The 13,550-nt window shown below is 44.5% G+C and overlaps 21 non-coding genes across 21 annotated transcripts; 14 read left to right on the top strand and 7 right to left on the bottom strand.

Annotated features, from left to right (window-relative positions):
• Nucleotides 1–389: 389 nt before the first annotated feature.
• On the top strand, nucleotides 390–475 carry TRNAY-GUA (transfer RNA tyrosine (anticodon GUA)). Its single transcript is given in 2 exon segments — nucleotides 390–426; nucleotides 440–475. It is a non-coding gene; the product is annotated as a tRNA-Tyr (tRNA).
• A 129-nt stretch (nucleotides 476–604) lies between these two features.
• Nucleotides 605–676, top strand: TRNAA-CGC (transfer RNA alanine (anticodon CGC)). Its single transcript has one exon. It is a non-coding gene; the product is annotated as a tRNA-Ala (tRNA).
• A 199-nt stretch (nucleotides 677–875) lies between these two features.
• Nucleotides 876–948, bottom strand: TRNAM-CAU (transfer RNA methionine (anticodon CAU)). The gene has a single exon. It is a non-coding gene; the product is annotated as a tRNA-Met (tRNA).
• Nucleotides 949–1,945: 997 nt separating this feature from the next.
• On the top strand, nucleotides 1,946–2,031 carry TRNAY-GUA (transfer RNA tyrosine (anticodon GUA)). The gene is given in 2 exon segments: nucleotides 1,946–1,982; nucleotides 1,996–2,031. It is a non-coding gene; the product is annotated as a tRNA-Tyr (tRNA).
• A 129-nt stretch (nucleotides 2,032–2,160) lies between these two features.
• On the top strand, nucleotides 2,161–2,232 carry TRNAA-CGC (transfer RNA alanine (anticodon CGC)). Its single transcript has one exon. It is a non-coding gene; the product is annotated as a tRNA-Ala (tRNA).
• Nucleotides 2,233–2,431: 199 nt separating this feature from the next.
• Nucleotides 2,432–2,504, bottom strand: TRNAM-CAU (transfer RNA methionine (anticodon CAU)). Its single transcript has one exon. It is a non-coding gene; the product is annotated as a tRNA-Met (tRNA).
• A 1,212-nt stretch (nucleotides 2,505–3,716) lies between these two features.
• On the top strand, nucleotides 3,717–3,788 carry TRNAA-CGC (transfer RNA alanine (anticodon CGC)). Its single transcript has one exon. It is a non-coding gene; the product is annotated as a tRNA-Ala (tRNA).
• A 199-nt stretch (nucleotides 3,789–3,987) lies between these two features.
• TRNAM-CAU (transfer RNA methionine (anticodon CAU)) lies at nucleotides 3,988–4,060 on the bottom strand. Its single transcript has one exon. It is a non-coding gene; the product is annotated as a tRNA-Met (tRNA).
• Nucleotides 4,061–5,272: 1,212 nt separating this feature from the next.
• Nucleotides 5,273–5,344, top strand: TRNAA-CGC (transfer RNA alanine (anticodon CGC)). Its single transcript has one exon. It is a non-coding gene; the product is annotated as a tRNA-Ala (tRNA).
• A 1,269-nt stretch (nucleotides 5,345–6,613) lies between these two features.
• TRNAY-GUA (transfer RNA tyrosine (anticodon GUA)) lies at nucleotides 6,614–6,699 on the top strand. Its single transcript is given in 2 exon segments — nucleotides 6,614–6,650; nucleotides 6,664–6,699. It is a non-coding gene; the product is annotated as a tRNA-Tyr (tRNA).
• A 129-nt stretch (nucleotides 6,700–6,828) lies between these two features.
• On the top strand, nucleotides 6,829–6,900 carry TRNAA-CGC (transfer RNA alanine (anticodon CGC)). The gene has a single exon. It is a non-coding gene; the product is annotated as a tRNA-Ala (tRNA).
• A 199-nt stretch (nucleotides 6,901–7,099) lies between these two features.
• On the bottom strand, nucleotides 7,100–7,172 carry TRNAM-CAU (transfer RNA methionine (anticodon CAU)). The gene has a single exon. It is a non-coding gene; the product is annotated as a tRNA-Met (tRNA).
• Nucleotides 7,173–8,384: 1,212 nt separating this feature from the next.
• On the top strand, nucleotides 8,385–8,456 carry TRNAA-CGC (transfer RNA alanine (anticodon CGC)). The gene has a single exon. It is a non-coding gene; the product is annotated as a tRNA-Ala (tRNA).
• A 199-nt stretch (nucleotides 8,457–8,655) lies between these two features.
• TRNAM-CAU (transfer RNA methionine (anticodon CAU)) lies at nucleotides 8,656–8,728 on the bottom strand. Its single transcript has one exon. It is a non-coding gene; the product is annotated as a tRNA-Met (tRNA).
• A 997-nt stretch (nucleotides 8,729–9,725) lies between these two features.
• On the top strand, nucleotides 9,726–9,811 carry TRNAY-GUA (transfer RNA tyrosine (anticodon GUA)). Its single transcript is given in 2 exon segments — nucleotides 9,726–9,762; nucleotides 9,776–9,811. It is a non-coding gene; the product is annotated as a tRNA-Tyr (tRNA).
• Nucleotides 9,812–9,940: 129 nt separating this feature from the next.
• Nucleotides 9,941–10,012, top strand: TRNAA-CGC (transfer RNA alanine (anticodon CGC)). The gene has a single exon. It is a non-coding gene; the product is annotated as a tRNA-Ala (tRNA).
• A 199-nt stretch (nucleotides 10,013–10,211) lies between these two features.
• On the bottom strand, nucleotides 10,212–10,284 carry TRNAM-CAU (transfer RNA methionine (anticodon CAU)). Its single transcript has one exon. It is a non-coding gene; the product is annotated as a tRNA-Met (tRNA).
• A 1,212-nt stretch (nucleotides 10,285–11,496) lies between these two features.
• TRNAA-CGC (transfer RNA alanine (anticodon CGC)) lies at nucleotides 11,497–11,568 on the top strand. The gene has a single exon. It is a non-coding gene; the product is annotated as a tRNA-Ala (tRNA).
• A 1,269-nt stretch (nucleotides 11,569–12,837) lies between these two features.
• Nucleotides 12,838–12,923, top strand: TRNAY-GUA (transfer RNA tyrosine (anticodon GUA)). Its single transcript is given in 2 exon segments — nucleotides 12,838–12,874; nucleotides 12,888–12,923. It is a non-coding gene; the product is annotated as a tRNA-Tyr (tRNA).
• Nucleotides 12,924–13,052: 129 nt separating this feature from the next.
• On the top strand, nucleotides 13,053–13,124 carry TRNAA-CGC (transfer RNA alanine (anticodon CGC)). Its single transcript has one exon. It is a non-coding gene; the product is annotated as a tRNA-Ala (tRNA).
• Nucleotides 13,125–13,323: 199 nt separating this feature from the next.
• On the bottom strand, nucleotides 13,324–13,396 carry TRNAM-CAU (transfer RNA methionine (anticodon CAU)). Its single transcript has one exon. It is a non-coding gene; the product is annotated as a tRNA-Met (tRNA).
• Between the last annotated feature and the right edge of the window lie 154 nt (nucleotides 13,397–13,550).

Raw genomic sequence — 13,550 nt, 5'->3', positions numbered from 1 at the left:
TGAAAATGCATCCAAAATGCACGTTCTTGATGCTGGGTGCGTAGTAATGACTCCCATAACTTTCTGTCATTTCTTTCATGGTTCCGCGCAGCCATCCATTTGCCACCAATGCTGCCCAAGGTCTTTGTATCAAAGTTCCTTTCCTTTCTGTAAAATTGAAATTTGGAGCACCCCTGCTTATCCCCAAGCCAAGACAGAACATGAACTTTGGTCTGAAATCCTCCTTTGGGGTAATAAGACGTACCTTACAGTGTGCTCTAAGAACTGGTGACTTTGAGAGGGAGCTGCAGGTAATGTTCATGATTTTCATCGATCTGCTCCTGATCCCCACCCCCACAACCTTTCTTGAGCGAGAGATAATTACAGCGCTGAAAGATACTTCAGCCACTCCTTCGATAGCTCAGTTGGTAGAGCGGAGGACTGTAGCATAAAGTCAGACATCCTTAGGTCGCTGGTTCAAATCCGGCTCGAAGGATTTTGTGCTTCGATTTCCATATATTTCACTTTTATTCAAACAATACCTTCCATTGATTATGATCGAGACTTTGCAGTCCCTGGGTTTCAGGGATTCCTTGCATCCATCAAACAGCTCGAGGGCAAAAGTGGGGATGTAGCTCAGTGGTAGAGCGCATGCTTCGCATGTATGAGGTCCCGGGTTCAATCCCCGGCATCTCCAGGAGCCTCTGTTCCTTATCTTGGCTTTTTTCCAGAAGGCTAGCCTGCCATCATGCAGAAAGAAGAAGTTTGTCATGCAGTTGGGGTGAGAGCCCCACTTAAATAGTCAGACATTTGCTTTGGAAAAATCTTTGAACTAGGCATAGTTTGCGCATTTCAAGAAAATCGGAGAATTTTGCATTCCAAAAGAAGGAAATAAATGCCCTCTCTGAGGATCGAACTCAGGACCTTCAGATTATGAGACTGACGCGCTGCCTACTGCGCTAAGAAGGCTGTATATAGGCATCTGTACATAAGACCATGAAGATCATCCAGGTACAAGGCTGAAGGATTTTCCTGACTGACATTGTATACTGCAGAGTCAAATGGGGTGATGTGGCCGTCGGTTCAATGCAGGGTTTCCAATCATACAGTCAAACCTTGCAGAAGTGGGGATGTAGCTCAGTGGTAGAGCGCATGCTTTGCATGTATGAGGCCCCGGGTTCAATCCCCGGCAACTCCAGACTTTTGCCATGCTTACCTTGGATTTTGGGCCGAAAGCTAGGCTGGCATCATGATGAAGGAAGAGATATGTCCTCCAACCGGGATGAGGACCCCGCTTAATCTGTCAGACGTTTGCCTTGAAAAATCCCATGAAATGGGGCTATCTCATTTTTGATGATTATAGATCAAAAGAATCCTACTTGTTGAAGACATCAAAGTGATGATTCATCTTGACAACCATAATGCTTTGATGATAGAAATCTGTCGCATCTCTCTTGATCATTGGTAAGGGTTCTTCTTCTAAACCAGAGACTCTTTACAGTAGCTTTTAGAAAAACGGAATATTTTGTTTATCTCAATCACCTTCAATCTACAGATTTTTCCGTTCTCTTTCCTTTTGAAAATGCATCCAAAATGCACTTTCTTGATGCTGGGTGCGTAGTAATGACTCCCATAACTTTCTGTCATTTCTTTCATGGTTCCGCGCAGCCATCCATTTGCCACCAATGCTGCCCAAGGTCTTTGTATCAAAGTTCCTTTCCTTTCTGTAAAATTGAAATTTGGAGCACCCCTGCTTATCCCCAAGCCAAGACAGAACATGAACTTTGGTCTGAAATCCTCCTTTGGGGTGATAAGATGTACCTTACAGTGTGCTCTAAGAACTGGTGACTTTGAGAGGGAGCTGCAGGTAATGTTCATGATTTTCATCGATCTGCTCCTGATCCCCACCCCCACAACCTTTCTTGAGCGAGAGATAATTACAGCGCTGAAAGATACTTCAGCCACTCCTTCGATAGCTCAGTTGGTAGAGCGGAGGACTGTAGCATAAAGTCAGCCATCCTTAGGTCGCTGGTTCAAATCCGGCTCGAAGGATTTTGTGCTTCGATTTCCATATATTTCACTTTTATTCAAACAATACCTTCCATTGATTATGATCGAGACTTTGCAGTCCCTGGGTTTCAGGGATTCCTTGCATCCATCAAACAGCTCGAGTGCAAAAGTGGGGATGTAGCTCAGTGGTAGAGCGCATGCTTCGCATGTATGAGGTCCCGGGTTCAATCCCCGGCATCTCCAGGAGCCTCTGTTCCTTATCTTGGCTTTTTTCCAGAAGGCTAGCCTGCCATCATGCAGAAAGAAGAAGTTTGTCATGCAGTTGGGGTGAGAGCCCCACTTAAATAGTCAGACATTTGCTTTGGAAAAATCTTTGAACTAGGCATAGTTTGCGCATTTCAAGAAAATCGGAGAATTTTGCATTCCAAAAGAAGGAAATAAATGCCCTCTCTGAGGATCGAACTCAGGACCTTCAGATTATGAGACTGACGCGCTGCCTACTGCGCTAAGAAGGCTGTATATAGGCATCTGTACATAAGACCATGAAGATCATCCAGGTACAAGGCTGAAGGATTTTCCTGACTGACATTGTATACTGCAGAGTCAAATGGGGTGATGTGGCCGTCGGTTCAATGCAGGGTTTCCAATCATACAGTCAAACCTTGCAGAAGTGGGGATGTAGCTCAGTGGTAGAGCGCATGCTTTGCATGTATGAGGCCCCGGGTTCAATCCCCGGCAACTCCAGACTTTTGCCATGCTTACCTTGGATTTTGGGCCGAAAGCTAGGCTGGCATCATGATGAAGGAAGAGATATGTCCTCCAACCGGGATGAGGACCCCGCTTAATCTGTCAGACGTTTGCCTTGAAAAATCCCATGAAATGGGGCTATCTCATTTTTGATGATTATAGATCAAAAGAATCCTACTTGTTGAAGACATCAAAGTGATGATTCATCTTGACAACCATAATGCTTTGATGATAGAAATCTGTCGCATCTCTCTTGATCATTGGTAAGGGTTCTTCTTCTAAACCAGAGACTCTTTACAGTAGCTTTTAGAAAAACGGAATATTTTGTTTATCTCAATCACCTTCAATCTACAGATTTTTCCGTTCTCTTTCCTTTTGAAAATGCATCCAAAATGCACTTTCTTGATGCTGGGTGCGTAGTAATGACTCCCATAACTTTCTGTCATTTCTTTCATGGTTCCGCGCAGCCATCCATTTGCCACCAATGCTGCCCAAGGTCTTTGTATCAAAGTTCCTTTCCTTTCTGTAAAATTGAAATTTGGAGCACCCCTGCTTATCCCCAAGCCAAGACAGAACATGAACTTTGGTCTGAAATCCTCCTTTGGGGTGATAAGATGTACCTTACAGTGTGCTCTAAGAACTGGTGACTTTGAGAGGGAGCTGCAGGTAATGTTCATGATTTTCATCGATCTGCTCCTGATCCCCACCCCCACAACCTTTCTTGAGCGAGAGATAATTACAGCGCTGAAAGATACTTCAGCCACTCCTTCGATAGCTCAGTTGGTAGAGCGGAGGACTGTAGCATAAAGTCAGACATCCTTAGGTCGCTGGTTCAAATCCGGCTCGAATGATTTTTTGCTTCGATTTCCATATATTTCACTTTTATTCAAACAATACCTTCCATTGATTATGATCGAGACTTTGCAGTCCCTGGGTTTCAGGGATTCCTTGCATCCATCAAACAGCTCGAGGGCAAAAGTGGGGATGTAGCTCAGTGGTAGAGCGCATGCTTCGCATGTATGAGGTCCCGGGTTCAATCCCCGGCATCTCCAGGAGCCTCTGTTCCTTATCTTGGCTTTTTTCCAGAAGGCTAGCCTGCCATCATGCAGAAAGAAGAAGTTTGTCATGCAGTTGGGGTGAGAGCCCCACTTAAATAGTCAGACATTTGCTTTGGAAAAATCTTTGAACTAGGCATAGTTTGCGCATTTCAAGAAAATCGGAGAATTTTGCATTCCAAAAGAAGGAAATAAATGCCCTCTCTGAGGATCGAACTCAGGACCTTCAGATTATGAGACTGACGCGCTGCCTACTGCGCTAAGAAGGCTGTATATAGGCATCTGTACATAAGACCATGAAGATCATCCAGGTACAAGGCTGAAGGATTTTCCTGACTGACATTGTATACTGCAGAGTCAAATGGGGTGATGTGGCCGTCGGTTCAATGCAGGGTTTCCAATCATACAGTCAAACCTTGCAGAAGTGGGGATGTAGCTCAGTGGTAGAGCGCATGCTTTGCATGTATGAGGCCCCGGGTTCAATCCCCGGCAACTCCAGACTTTTGCCATGCTTACCTTGGATTTTGGGCCGAAAGCTAGGCTGGCATCATGATGAAGGAAGAGATATGTCCTCCAACCGGGATGAGGACCCCGCTTAATCTGTCAGACGTTTGCCTTGAAAAATCCCATGAAATGGGGCTATCTCATTTTTGATGATTATAGATCAAAAGAATCCTACTTGTTGAAGACATCAAAGTGATGATTCATCTTGACAACCATAATGCTTTGATGATAGAAATCTGTCGCATCTCTCTTGATCATTGGTAAGGGTTCTTCTTCTAAACCAGAGACTCTTTACAGTAGCTTTTAGAAAAACGGAATATTTTGTTTATCTCAATCACCTTCAATCTACAGATTTTTCCGTTCTCTTTCCTTTTGAAAATGCATCCAAAATGCACTTTCTTGAAGCTGGGTGCGTAGTAATGACTCCCATAACTTTCTGTCATTTCTTTCATGGTTCCGCGCAGCCATCCATTTGCCACCAATGCTGCCCAAGGTCTTTGTATCAAAGTTCCTTTCCTTTCTGTAAAATTGAAATTTGGAGCACCCCTGCTTATCCCCAAGCCAAGACAGAACATGAACTTTGGTCTGAAATCCTCCTTTGGGGTGATAAGATGTACCTTACAGTGTGCTCTAAGAACTGGTGACTTTGAGAGGGAGCTGCAGGTAATGTTCATGATTTTCATCGATCTGCTCCTGATCCCCACCCCCACAACCTTTCTTGAGCGAGAGATAATTACAGCGCTGAAAGATACTTCAGCCACTCCTTCGATAGCTCAGTTGGTAGAGCGGAGGACTGTAGCATAAAGTCAGACATCCTTAGGTCGCTGGTTCAAATCCGGCTCGAATGATTTTTTGCTTCGATTTCCATATATTTCACTTTTATTCAAACAATACCTTCCATTGATTATGATCGAGACTTTGCAGTCCCTGGGTTTCAGGGATTCCTTGCATCCATCAAACAGCTCGAGGGCAAAAGTGGGGATGTAGCTCAGTGGTAGAGCGCATGCTTCGCATGTATGAGGTCCCGGGTTCAATCCCCGGCATCTCCAGGAGCCTCTGTTCCTTATCTTGGCTTTTTTCCAGAAGGCTAGCCTGCCATCATGCAGAAAGAAGAAGTTTGTCATGCAGTTGGGGTGAGAGCCCCACTTAAATAGTCAGACATTTGCTTTGGAAAAATCTTTGAACTAGGCATAGTTTGCGCATTTCAAGAAAATCGGAGAATTTTGCATTCCAAAAGAAGGAAATAAATGCCCTCTCTGAGGATCGAACTCAGGACCTTCAGATTATGAGACTGACGCGCTGCCTACTGCGCTAAGAAGACTGTATATAGGCATCTGTACATAAGACCATGAAGATCATCCAGGTACAAGGCTGAAGGATTTTCCTGACTGACATTGTATACTGCAGAGTCGAATGGGGTGATGTGGCCGTCGGTTCAATGCAGGGTTTCCAATCATACAGTCAAACCTTGCAGAAGTGGGGATGTAGCTCAGTGGTAGAGCGCATGCTTTGCATGTATGAGGCCCCGGGTTCAATCCCCGGCATCTCCAGACTTTTGCCATGCTTACCTTGGATTTTGGGCCGAAAGCTAGGCTGGCATCATGATGAAGGAAGAGATATGTCCTCCAACCGGGATGAGGACCCCGCTTAATCTGTCAGACGTTTGCCTTGAAAAATCCCATGAAATGGGGCTATCTCATTTTTGATGATTATAGATCAAAAGAATCCTACTTGTTGAAGACATCAAAGTGATGATTCATCTTGACAACCATAATGCTTTGATGATAGAAATCTGTCGCATCTCTCTTGATCATTGGTAAGGGTTCTTCTTCTAAACCAGAGACTCTTTACAGTAGCTTTTAGAAAAACGGAATATTTTGTTTATCTCAATCACCTTCAATCTACAGATTTTTCCGTTCTCTTTCCTTTTGAAAATGCATCCAAAATGCACGTTCTTGATGCTGGGTGCGTAGTAATGACTCCCATAACTTTCTGTCATTTCTTTCATGGTTCCGCGCAGCCATCCATTTGCCACCAATGCTGCCCAAGGTCTTTGTATCAAAGTTCCTTTCCTTTCTGTAAAATTGAAATTTGGAGCACCCCTGCTTATCCCCAAGCCAAGACAGAACATGAACTTTGGTCTGAAATCCTCCTTTGGGGTAATAAGACGTACCTTACAGTGTGCTCTAAGAACTGGTGACTTTGAGAGGGAGCTGCAGGTAATGTTCATGATTTTCATCGATCTGCTCCTGATCCCCACCCCCACAACCTTTCTTGAGCGAGAGATAATTACAGCGCTGAAAGATACTTCAGCCACTCCTTCGATAGCTCAGTTGGTAGAGCGGAGGACTGTAGCATAAAGTCAGCCATCCTTAGGTCGCTGGTTCAAATCCGGCTCGAAGGATTTTGTGCTTCGATTTCCATATATTTCACTTTTATTCAAACAATACCTTCCATTGATTATGATCGAGACTTTGCAGTCCCTGGGTTTCAGGGATTCCTTGCATCCATCAAACAGCTCGAGTGCAAAAGTGGGGATGTAGCTCAGTGGTAGAGCGCATGCTTCGCATGTATGAGGTCCCGGGTTCAATCCCCGGCATCTCCAGGAGCCTCTGTTCCTTATCTTGGCTTTTTTCCAGAAGGCTAGCCTGCCATCATGCAGAAAGAAGAAGTTTGTCATGCAGTTGGGGTGAGAGCCCCACTTAAATAGTCAGACATTTGCTTTGGAAAAATCTTTGAACTAGGCATAGTTTGCGCATTTCAAGAAAATCGGAGAATTTTGCATTCCAAAAGAAGGAAATAAATGCCCTCTCTGAGGATCGAACTCAGGACCTTCAGATTATGAGACTGACGCGCTGCCTACTGCGCTAAGAAGGCTGTATATAGGCATCTGTACATAAGACCATGAAGATCATCCAGGTACAAGGCTGAAGGATTTTCCTGACTGACATTGTATACTGCAGAGTCGAATGGGGTGATGTGGCCGTCGGTTCAATGCAGGGTTTCCAATCATACAGTCAAACCTTGCAGAAGTGGGGATGTAGCTCAGTGGTAGAGCGCATGCTTTGCATGTATGAGGCCCCGGGTTCAATCCCCGGCAACTCCAGACTTTTGCCATGCTTACCTTGGATTTTGGGCCGAAAGCTAGGCTGGCATCATGATGAAGGAAGAGATATGTCCTCCAACCGGGATGAGGACCCCGCTTAATCTGTCAGACGTTTGCCTTGAAAAATCCCATGAAATGGGGCTATCTCATTTTTGATGATTATAGATCAAAAGAATCCTACTTGTTGAAGACATCAAAGTGATGATTCATCTTGACAACCATAATGCTTTGATGATAGAAATCTGTCGCATCTCTCTTGATCATTGGTAAGGGTTCTTCTTCTAAACCAGAGACTCTTTACAGTAGCTTTTAGAAAAACGGAATATTTTGTTTATCTCAATCACCTTCAATCTACAGATTTTTCCGTTCTCTTTCCTTTTGAAAATGCATCCAAAATGCACTTTCTTGATGCTGGGTGCGTAGTAATGACTCCCATAACTTTCTGTCATTTCTTTCATGGTTCCGCGCAGCCATCCATTTGCCACCAATGCTGCCCAAGGTCTTTGTATCAAAGTTCCTTTCCTTTCTGTAAAATTGAAATTTGGAGCACCCCTGCTTATCCCCAAGCCAAGACAGAACATGAACTTTGGTCTGAAATCCTCCTTTGGGGTGATAAGACGTACCTTACAGTGTGCTCTAAGAACTGGTGACTTTGAGAGGGAGCTGCAGGTAATGTTCATGATTTTCATCGATCTGCTCCTGATCCCCACCCCCACAACCTTTCTTGAGCGAGAGATAATTACAGCGCTGAAAGATACTTCAGCCACTCCTTCGATAGCTCAGTTGGTAGAGCGGAGGACTGTAGCATAAAGTCAGACATCCTTAGGTTGCTGGTTCAAATCCGGCTCGAAGGATTTTTTGCTTCGATTTCCATATCTTTCACTTTTATTCAAACAATACCTTCCATTGATTATGATCGAGACTTTGCAGTCCCTGGGTTTCAGGGATTCCTTGCATCCATCAAACAGCTCGAGTGCAAAAGTGGGGATGTAGCTCAGTGGTAGAGCGCATGCTTCGCATGTATGAGGTCCCGGGTTCAATCCCCGGCATCTCCAGGAGCCTCTGTTCCTTATCTTGGCTTTTTTCCAGAAGGCTAGCCTGCCATCATGCAGAAAGAAGAAGTTTGTCATGCAGTTGGGGTGAGAGCCCCACTTAAATAGTCAGACATTTGCTTTGGAAAAATCTTTGAACTAGGCATAGTTTGCGCATTTCAAGAAAATCGGAGAATTTTGCATTCCAAAAGAAGGAAATAAATGCCCTCTCTGAGGATCGAACTCAGGACCTTCAGATTATGAGACTGACGCGCTGCCTACTGCGCTAAGAAGGCTGTATATAGGCATCTGTACATAAGACCATGAAGATCATCCAGGTACAAGGCTGAAGGATTTTCCTGACTGACATTGTATACTGCAGAGTCAAATGGGGTGATGTGGCCGTCGGTTCAATGCAGGGTTTCCAATCATACAGTCAAACCTTGCAGAAGTGGGGATGTAGCTCAGTGGTAGAGCGCATGCTTTGCATGTATGAGGCCCCGGGTTCAATCCCCGGCATCTCCAGACTTTTGCCATGCTTACCTTGGATTTTGGGCCGAAAGCTAGGCTGGCATCATGATGAAGGAAGAGATATGTCCTCCAACCGGGATGAGGACCCCGCTTAATCTGTCAGACGTTTGCCTTGAAAAATCCCATGAAATGGGGCTATCTCATTTTTGATGATTATAGATCAAAAGAATCCTACTTGTTGAAGACATCAAAGTGATGATTCATCTTGACAACCATAATGCTTTGATGATAGAAATCTGTCGCATCTCTCTTGATCATTGGTAAGGGTTCTTCTTCTAAACCAGAGACTCTTTACAGTAGCTTTTAGAAAAACGGAATATTTTGTTTATCTCAATCACCTTCAATCTACAGATTTTTCCGTTCTCTTTCCTTTTGAAAATGCATCCAAAATGCACTTTCTTGATGCTGGGTGCGTAGTAATGACTCCCATAACTTTCTGTCATTTCTTTCATGGTTCCGCGCAGCCATCCATTTGCCACCAATGCTGCCCAAGGTCTTTGTATCAAAGTTCCTTTCCTTTCTGTAAAATTGAAATTTGGAGCACCCCTGCTTATCCCCAAGCCAAGACAGAACATGAACTTTGGTCTGAAATCCTCCTTTGGGGTGATAAGATGTACCTTACAGTGTGCTCTAAGAACTGGTGACTTTGAGAGGGAGCTGCAGGTAATGTTCATGATTTTCATCGATCTGCTCCTGATCCCCACCCCCACAACCTTTCTTGAGCGAGAGATAATTACAGCGCTGAAAGATACTTCAGCCACTCCTTCGATAGCTCAGTTGGTAGAGCGGAGGACTGTAGCATAAAGTCAGACATCCTTAGGTCGCTGGTTCAAATCCGGCTCGAAGGATTTTTTGCTTCGATTTCCATATATTTCACTTTTATTCAAACAATACCTTCCATTGATTATGATCGAGACTTTGCAGTCCCTGGGTTTCAGGGATTCCTTGCATCCATCAAACAGCTCGAGGGCAAAAGTGGGGATGTAGCTCAGTGGTAGAGCGCATGCTTCGCATGTATGAGGTCCCGGGTTCAATCCCCGGCATCTCCAGGAGCCTCTGTTCCTTATCTTGGCTTTTTTCCAGAAGGCTAGCCTGCCATCATGCAGAAAGAAGAAGTTTGTCATGCAGTTGGGGTGAGAGCCCCACTTAAATAGTCAGACATTTGCTTTGGAAAAATCTTTGAACTAGGCATAGTTTGCGCATTTCAAGAAAATCGGAGAATTTTGCATTCCAAAAGAAGGAAATAAATGCCCTCTCTGAGGATCGAACTCAGGACCTTCAGATTATGAGACTGACGCGCTGCCTACTGCGCTAAGAAGGCTGTATATAGGCATCTGTACATAAGACCATGAAGATCATCCAGGTACAAGGCTGAAGGATTTTCCTGACTGACATTGTATACTGCAGAGTCAAATGGGGTGATGTGGCCGTCGGTTCAATGCAGGGTTTCCAATCATACAGTCAAACCTTGCAGAAGTGGGGATGTAGCTCAGTGGTAGAGCGCATGCTTTGCATGTATGAGGCCCCGGGTTCAATCCCCGGCAACTCCAGACTTTTGCCATGCTTACCTTGGATTTTGGGCCGAAAGCTAGGCTGGCATCATGATGAAGGAAGAGATATGTCCTCCAACCGGGATGAGGACCCCGCTTAATCTGTCAGACGTTTGCCTTGAAAAATCCCATGAAATGGGGCTATCTCATTTTTGATGATTATAGATCAAAAGAATCCTACTTGTTGAAGACATCAAAGTGATGATTCATCTTGACAACCATAATGCTTTGATGATAGAAATCTGTCGCATCTCTCTTGATCATTGGTAAGGGTTCTTCTTCTAAACCAGAGACTCTTTACAGTAGCTTTTAGAAAAACGGAATATTTTGTTTATCTCAATCACCTTCAATCTACAGATTTTTCCGTTCTCTTTCCTTTTGAAAATGCATCCAAAATGCACTTTCTTGATGCTGGGTGCGTAGTAATGACTCCCATAACTTTCTGTCATTTCTTTCATGGTTCCGCGCAGCCATCCATTTGCCACCAATGCTGCCCAAGGTCTTTGTATCAAAGTTCCTTTCCTTTCTGTAAAATTGAAATTTGGAGCACCCCTGCTTATCCCCAAGCCAAGACAGAACATGAACTTTGGTCTGAAATCCTCCTTTGGGGTGATAAGATGTACCTTACAGTGTGCTCTAAGAACTGGTGACTTTGAGAGGGAGCTGCAGGTAATGTTCATGATTTTCATCGATCTGCTCCTGATCCCCACCCCCACAACCTTTCTTGAGCGAGAGATAATTACAGCGCTGAAAGATACTTCAGCCACTCCTTCGATAGCTCAGTTGGTAGAGCGGAGGACTGTAGCATAAAGTCAGACATCCTTAGGTCGCTGGTTCAAATCCGGCTCGAATGATTTTTTGCTTCGATTTCCATATATTTCACTTTTATTCAAACAATACCTTCCATTGATTATGATCGAGACTTTGCAGTCCCTGGGTTTCAGGGATTCCTTGCATCCATCAAACAGCTCGAGGGCAAAAGTGGGGATGTAGCTCAGTGGTAGAGCGCATGCTTCGCATGTATGAGGTCCCGGGTTCAATCCCCGGCATCTCCAGGAGCCTCTGTTCCTTATCTTGGCTTTTTTCCAGAAGGCTAGCCTGCCATCATGCAGAAAGAAGAAGTTTGTCATGCAGTTGGGGTGAGAGCCCCACTTAAATAGTCAGACATTTGCTTTGGAAAAATCTTTGAACTAGGCATAGTTTGCGCATTTCAAGAAAATCGGAGAATTTTGCATTCCAAAAGAAGGAAATAAATGCCCTCTCTGAGGATCGAACTCAGGACCTTCAGATTATGAGACTGACGCGCTGCCTACTGCGCTAAGAAGACTGTATATAGGCATCTGTACATAAGACCATGAAGATCATCCAGGTACAAGGCTGAAGGATTTTCCTGACTGACATTGTATACTGCAGAGTCGAATGGGGTGATGTGGCCGTCGGTTCAATGCAGGGTTTCCAATCATACAGTCAAACCTTGCAGAAGTGGGGATGTAGCTCAGTGGTAGAGCGCATGCTTTGCATGTATGAGGCCCCGGGTTCAATCCCCGGCATCTCCAGACTTTTGCCATGCTTACCTTGGATTTTGGGCCGAAAGCTAGGCTGGCATCATGATGAAGGAAGAGATATGTCCTCCAACCGGGATGAGGACCCCGCTTAATCTGTCAGACGTTTGCCTTGAAAAATCCCATGAAATGGGGCTATCTCATTTTTGATGATTATAGATCAAAAGAATCCTACTTGTTGAAGACATCAAAGTGATGATTCATCTTGACAACCATAATGCTTTGATGATAGAAATCTGTCGCATCTCTCTTGATCATTGGTAAGGGTTCTTCTTCTAAACCAGAGACTCTTTACAGTAGCTTTTAGAAAAACGGAATATTTTGTTTATCTCAATCACCTTCAATCTACAGATTTTTCCGTTCTCTTTCCTTTTGAAAATGCATCCAAAATGCACGTTCTTGATGCTGGGTGCGTAGTAATGACTCCCATAACTTTCTGTCATTTCTTTCATGGTTCCGCGCAGCCATCCATTTGCCACCAATGCTGCCCAAGGTCTTTGTATCAAAGTTCCTTTCCTTTCTGTAAAATTGAAATTTGGAGCACCCCTGCTTATCCCCAAGCCAAGACAGAACATGAACTTTGGTCTGAAATCCTCCTTTGGGGTAATAAGACGTACCTTACAGTGTGCTCTAAGAACTGGTGACTTTGAGAGGGAGCTGCAGGTAATGTTCATGATTTTCATCGATCTGCTCCTGATCCCCACCCCCACAACCTTTCTTGAGCGAGAGATAATTACAGCGCTGAAAGATACTTCAGCCACTCCTTCGATAGCTCAGTTGGTAGAGCGGAGGACTGTAGCATAAAGTCAGCCATCCTTAGGTCGCTGGTTCAAATCCGGCTCGAAGGATTTTTTGCTTCGATTTCCATATCTTTCACTTTTATTCAAACAATACCTTCCATTGATTATGATCGAGACTTTGCAGTCCCTGGGTTTCAGGGATTCCTTGCATCCATCAAACAGCTCGAGTGCAAAAGTGGGGATGTAGCTCAGTGGTAGAGCGCATGCTTCGCATGTATGAGGTCCCGGGTTCAATCCCCGGCATCTCCAGGAGCCTCTGTTCCTTATCTTGGCTTTTTTCCAGAAGGCTAGCCTGCCATCATGCAGAAAGAAGAAGTTTGTCATGCAGTTGGGGTGAGAGCCCCACTTAAATAGTCAGACATTTGCTTTGGAAAAATCTTTGAACTAGGCATAGTTTGCGCATTTCAAGAAAATCGGAGAATTTTGCATTCCAAAAGAAGGAAATAAATGCCCTCTCTGAGGATCGAACTCAGGACCTTCAGATTATGAGACTGACGCGCTGCCTACTGCGCTAAGAAGGCTGTATATAGGCATCTGTACATAAGACCATGAAGATCATCCAGGTACAAGGCTGAAGGATTTTCCTGACTGACATTGTATACTGCAGAGTCAAATGGGGTGATGTGGCCGTCGGTTCAATGCAGGGTTTCCAATCATACAGTCAAACCTTGCAGA

This window comes from Triturus cristatus, chromosome 4_1 (genome assembly GCF_964204655.1).
Source record: "Triturus cristatus chromosome 4_1, aTriCri1.1, whole genome shotgun sequence".
Lineage (NCBI taxonomy): Eukaryota > Metazoa > Chordata > Amphibia > Caudata > Salamandridae > Triturus > Triturus cristatus.
The sequence above is the reverse complement of the archived record's forward strand: the minus strand, read 5'-3'. Positions and strand labels throughout refer to the sequence as shown.